At 38.4% G+C, this 6,000-nt stretch overlaps 1 non-coding gene across 1 annotated transcript; it reads right to left on the bottom strand.

Annotated features, from left to right (window-relative positions):
• Window positions 1-2,388: 2,388 nt before the first annotated feature.
• Window positions 2,389-2,896, bottom strand: LOC100477422. The gene has a single exon (XR_004626049.1). It is a non-coding gene; the product is annotated as a keratin-associated protein 13-1 (transcript).
• Between the last annotated feature and the right edge of the window lie 3,104 nt (window positions 2,897-6,000).

Genomic DNA, 6,000 nt, shown 5'->3' with positions numbered 1-6,000 from the left:
ATTTATGAGGTTTTTGTTTTTTGTTTTTGTTTTTTTTTTGGTCTGGTTTGGCTTGGTTTTTTTTGTTTGTTTGTTTTTTAGTAAATTTGCTTGTTTACTTGTGTTGGTAGGCAGAATAAGGGTGCCTCAAACATAGCCATATCCTAAACCTCAGAGTTTATGAATATGTAGAAAGGGTTATTAAAGTAGCAGATGGAATTAAAATTGCTAATCAGTTGGCCTTAAAATAGGAAGATTAGCAGGTGGACACAACATAATCTTAAGCATCCTTAAAAAGAGGGAAGAGCAGGTCAGAGTGATACAGAGTAAGATTGACTTGACCCACCATTGCCGGTCTGACGATGAAGAAAGGGGAGCTTGGGCTAAGAAATGCAGTTGGCCTTCAGAACTAAAAAATGCGAGAAAGTACGTTTTCCCCTAGAGCCTCTGAAAAGGAATATAGCCCTGCCAGCATGTTGATTTTAGCCCAATGAGACTATATCTGACTTTTGACCTATAGAACTGTAAGATAATAAATTCATATTGTTTCAACCACTGATTTTGATGTAATTCGTTTGAGCAATGATAGAAAAACTAAGGCACTGGTATATTTCTGAAAGCAAGAAAATTTTCCACTCCGACATCTAAAATCTGGAGACATCAACAGACAAGGACTCAGCTTGGCCAAAAAACTCCAGCTGCTCCTCGTGACTGCTCTGCCATTGCTTATGTTTTGGGGTAAAAAATTGGATTCTTTCTCTTGGTTGAAGATAATGGGCATGAGATCAACTTGGGTAATTAAAATTCATGAGCAGGACTGTTTACAGAGGCGTTTACTATTCTAAATTTTATAACACAATGACTGATGAAAAATTTCCCCAAATCTTCTTTCATTATTCCTTTATGTTTTCCTCTAACTATGTTGTGTCATGACTTATGAGGGAAGTGAGAGGATTGGTGAGGATACATAGAATAAAGCAATTCTAATAACTCTATAATAACTTGCTGTGTAATCTTGTAAAGTTCTATTTGTCTCTTCTATCTTTCAGTTTCCACCTCTGTGGAGTAAGTAGATTGAATTACTGGCCCCTACCACTCCTTTTATATTTCAAATTTTATCATGTCAGTAGTTAAGGAGTAAATAAAGAAAGCTGGTGAGATATACCAAGATAGAAGACTGGGTTTTTTCCAAGCTTTGAGTACTCTGCATTCCATTTCCTAATTTCAGGGATGTTTGAGGATCTTATAAAATAAAAACTAGGGAAAATATTTAAACACTGCTTGTTCTATATTAATATCATGTCTCCAGTTGTTACGCTATGTCAGTATGTTACAGTATCTGTACTATCTACTACATGGTTAGTTTCTATGTTACATGTTAGTACCTTACATTTATAACCCTTGGTTGTAGGAGAGAAGAATGGTGTAAATAAAGGACATACAATTTTATTTCAATATACAGCGGAAAGAGTCATTTTTAATGAAATTAAAGGTTTCTTGTTTAGATTAGATTCTCATTTAGTCAGATTCAGTGTATATGTTGGCAAAGAACCCAGGTGCAACTTTACACCTGCTGAGCCAAGTTCCTTCCCAGCTAAGTTTGTTCCCATCTAAGTTGTTCTTATACAAATGGGGATAATTTGAGCAGATTGAAAATAGTGATTGGAGTACAGGGATTTAGTCAATTAAAAAAATATATATGTGGCATCCCTTCACTGTGATTAGCAAAAGCTCATAGGTGTTCTTTTTCTAAAATGTTACACCCACACACTAGTCTTCCATTTGAATAACCTGCAAGCACAGGCCTCATCATGTAAATCTAAACTTTGTTCCTACACTCCTCAAATTTCTCTGGTACATAATGCCTTTATTATGTCTTTGTATGCATAGTCTATATTCATTGTGTGAACAAGATGTTCAAATCTCTTGAGATTTCATTGAGAAAAAGGCTGTGCCTAGAAACTGTGGGCATCCAAGGAACTACTTAAACAGCGGGAAATACCCAAACCCAACCAAAATTAGTACACGGCCAGTAAAATCTGAGTTTTCCAAAACCCATTAACAAAAGCATTGATAACACAAATCCTAGTTGACATTTACTAATAAATAACAATATTAACATATTTAGATAGCAGAATAAAGATTTTATTAAAATAAAATCATTTGACTTTTCATCTATTGTTGGGAGAAATGCAAACCATAAATTTTGTCAACAATGGAATTTGAATTACTCATTAATCTTATAGTTTGACAAAGTTCTTCTATCAGCCAGTGTTTGAGGGCTGGCGAGGTAAAGTTACTGGAGATCAGGGAATATTAGATGCTTTTTAATGGAAGAAATTAAGATAATACATAATCTCAGGACAGAATCTGCATTTCTTAAATGGATTTCACTCTTCAACATGCCAATCAGTAGGAGCCAGATCTGTAGTGTGGCCAGTAACAAGATGAATGGAAACTCCTGAAAGGAAAATAGATTGGGAGATAGAAACTGGATCCATAGCTCAGAGAAGGGTAACCATGGACTCTAAAACCCAGGGGTCTGAAGCCCTGGGATCCACAGCCCAGGGAGTAGCAGCTTCTGGATCCATAGCCCAGGGAACGGCAGCTGCTGGACCCAATGCCCACAGACCCAGAGCAAGTTGTCTGGCAGGGACTGCAGAGCGTGGAGGTCCTTGGGCGGTAGCAGGACGTCTGGCTGGGGCTGGACACCACACAGGATGTCTGGCAGCTGGTGGGCTCACAGCAGGTCTCCTGACAGCCACTGGAGAGGGAGGAGCCCAGCTGGCAGGTGCGGTAGACCAGGTTGCTGGGGTAAGAGCCGCAGGAGGAGCCCGGGTAGCGCAAGGAGCCCCCCAAGGGAGCGGGAGGAGAAGTTTCCAGAGCAGCAGCTGTAGGACATGTTGGCAGGAGATGTGAATTCTGCTGAATGACAGTGAGAAGATTCTCTGTTTGAATGTCATCTCCGGACTGAGGTGTTTATATACTCTCAGCCACGGGTGTGGCATGCTGCAGAATCATGCATGGTTCCTATGTCAGATCTGCTCTTTTGCGTATGTGTAACTCAATAATCTCCTTTGTAATTGCGGTTGACTAGTTTCCCGCATTTGGATTTACAGGTGCTCTAATTTTGGTGTTATAGCTAAAGCCAATGAACTGCTCCTATGTCAGAAATGCCATGAGTGTTTGACGTTAATGTTCATCCCATCATGATGAGGAAAGCACCACAGCCAGGACGGCTTCTCCTGGGGCTTATGCTACCTGCATCTGCTTCCTGTGTTTCAACATCTGGTTTTCCTGGTGGATGCTTTTCTCCTAAGAGTGGGGAATGAGATCACATCATTTTTTTTTTTTCCTGGTACAATGAATCAGAGGCACATTGTCCACCTGGATGGAACCTTCCAAGAATGAGCCACCTTGTCACCATACTCCACATGCTCCAGAATTACTTGGTGGTAATTTGTTATGCCAGCAATAGAGAAGGAATGTGTCAAGTAGTGGTTACCCAGTGTGTCTCTTGTCCGATGAAGAGAGACCCAACATAGATAAAACAAAGACAGATGGCTAGACACTGACAGACATCTTGTCACATATCTAAAGATAAGGTGAAAACACAAGGGTTCAAGGGTTCGTTGAAACAATCTCAAAGAAGATCAATCTAGGCCTATCTCTAGGCAGTCAAGAGGAAAACACTAGCCTATTGAGGGCAGGAAATAGCTAAAAGAGGAACAGATAAAGCCTCAGAGATTTCAGCCTTTTTTCTAGTGCACTCTTAAATGATGATCTGTTCCATCCTAATATCTTTAGAATTAGAACCTTTCAAATTTAGTATATTTTATGAAAGTTGATGTATTATCCATTTTATCATCTACATTTATAAATATCCAGGGCGTCTAACCTCTTAGAATATCTTAGCTTTTCACTACACAGGTTTTGAATGATTTTCTGGCACTTGCATAGCCTGGTACCACCCTGAGTTTTTCTGCCTAAATGTTTCTTGTCCGGGTCCCTTTTCCTCTGGGGGGTACATGAATCTCTCTCTCTCTCTCTCCATCTCTCTCCTTCTTTTTCTCTCTCCCCAACTCTATCTGTCCCCCTACCATTTTTCATTCTTGTTTTTTTCTCTAAGTTTGGTTTTCTCTATTTTTCTTGTTTTGTTATTTTTTGCCATTGCGTAACTATAGATTCACAATTTTTTTAAAGTTTGATAATTCATCATATTCTAAGAGTATAACCGGCTGCTTTCTAAGTTCAATGTTAAAATAAAATCAGTTAAAAAAAATAAACAAAATAGGGGTGCCAGGGTGGCTCAGTTGGTTAAGCGTCCAACTCTTGGTTTAAGCTCAGGTCATGATCTCTGGGTCGTGGGATCGAGCCCCATGTCAGGCTCCACCCTAGGCATAGAGACTGCTTAAAATTCTCTCTCTTCCTCTCCCTCTCTCTCTGCCCCAACTCCCACCCACTCTCCCTCTCATTCTCTCTCCAAAAGTAAATAAATAATAAATTCATAAATAAGTAAATAAACTATTAGTTAAAATCAGTTAAATGATATTCTAGGCCCAGGATAATGTACTATCATGGTTGATGGTAAAATTTTATTTTACTAATAAAACTATAATAAACTCACAGCAATAATGTTAAAAGTATTGAATTTTTTCAATAAAATTTATAGCAGTTTTATTTTATTTTTAAAGATTTTATTTATTTATTTGACAGAGATAGAGACAGCCAGCGAGAGAGGGAACACAAGCAGGGGGAGTGGGAGAGGAAGAAGCAGGCTCACCGCAGAGGAGCCTGATGTGGGGCTCGACCCCACAACGTCGGGATCACGCCCTGAGCCGAAGGCAGACGCTTAACCGCTGTGCCACCCAGGCGCCCCTATAGCAGTTTTAAAAGTAACATACTGTAAACCTTCTAGAAGGAAGAGGACTGAGGAAAGATGTAAATGAACCCAATTCAAATAGGTGCTTTGTGAGTCCTTGATTTTCTGTTCTTCAAAACCAGAATTTCTCCTTGCTTTGTGCCTCGGCAAGTAGGTAAAGTGTCCTATTGATTCCTATTGATACAATATTGTGGACACTATGACTTTCCCAGTTTTTCTGTTTTTGAACACAATTCCTTAAAATAGTGTTGGTCAGAGAAGATTTCAGTTATGTGGGATGAATAAATTCTGGGGTTCTAACATACAACATGGTAGCTGTAGTTAGTAAAACTATTAACACCACTTTTGCATACTTAAAATTTGCTAAGAAAGATCATCTTAAATGTTTTAACCACACGTGCAAGAATTGTAACCATGTGAAATGGTGAATATTTTATTAGTTTGATTTTGATAATCATTTCACAATGTAGACTTGTATCTAAACATAACATTGTATACCTTAAATACATATAACTTACTTGTCATTTATACTTCAATATAGCTGGAAAAAATAAAATAATCTTGCAGGTTAAACTTATGAGTTAAAAGGGGAGCATAGATTTATTAGGTAAAGCACGAAATTCAGTGAATTTGTTTTCAATGACTCCAGGGTCCTTGTTCAAGCATCATTCTTCCGAGAAGAGGTGTTTTTCTCTTCCCTTTGCCTCTAAATTTCTAAACCTTCATCTATATTAAGTTAATATAAATTTCAAAAGGATTTGTCAATTCCCCACCTGTGGACTATTTCCCTAACCTTAGACCCAGTGATTATATTGTTTGTTCTATATAACATGGACCTCCACCATTTTCTGAACTGATTTATTTATTAACAATTAAAAATTGAGATATTTCACATAAAATTGATTACTCTGGGATGTGCACCCAGTGGCTTCTGGTCTTTTGATTGCAGAGTCCCATCACTAGGCTATGAACAAAATGGTCTTGATATTTGAGGCATGTTTCCAACAGAATCTCATCCATAGTTGAAAGTTGCAACTTTGGGCACCCACCTGCTGCTCTTCTTCAAATTACTAGTCACTAACAGGCTGGAGATTTACCTTTTACTAATTATCTAGGTTAGACATTCAATAAGAAAAAGC

The sequence above is a fragment of the Ailuropoda melanoleuca genome, chromosome 1 (genome assembly GCF_002007445.2).
Source record: "Ailuropoda melanoleuca isolate Jingjing chromosome 1, ASM200744v2, whole genome shotgun sequence".
NCBI lineage: Eukaryota > Metazoa > Chordata > Mammalia > Carnivora > Ursidae > Ailuropoda > Ailuropoda melanoleuca.
Note: the sequence above shows the minus strand (reverse complement) of the source record. Positions and strands in the feature narration are given on the sequence as shown.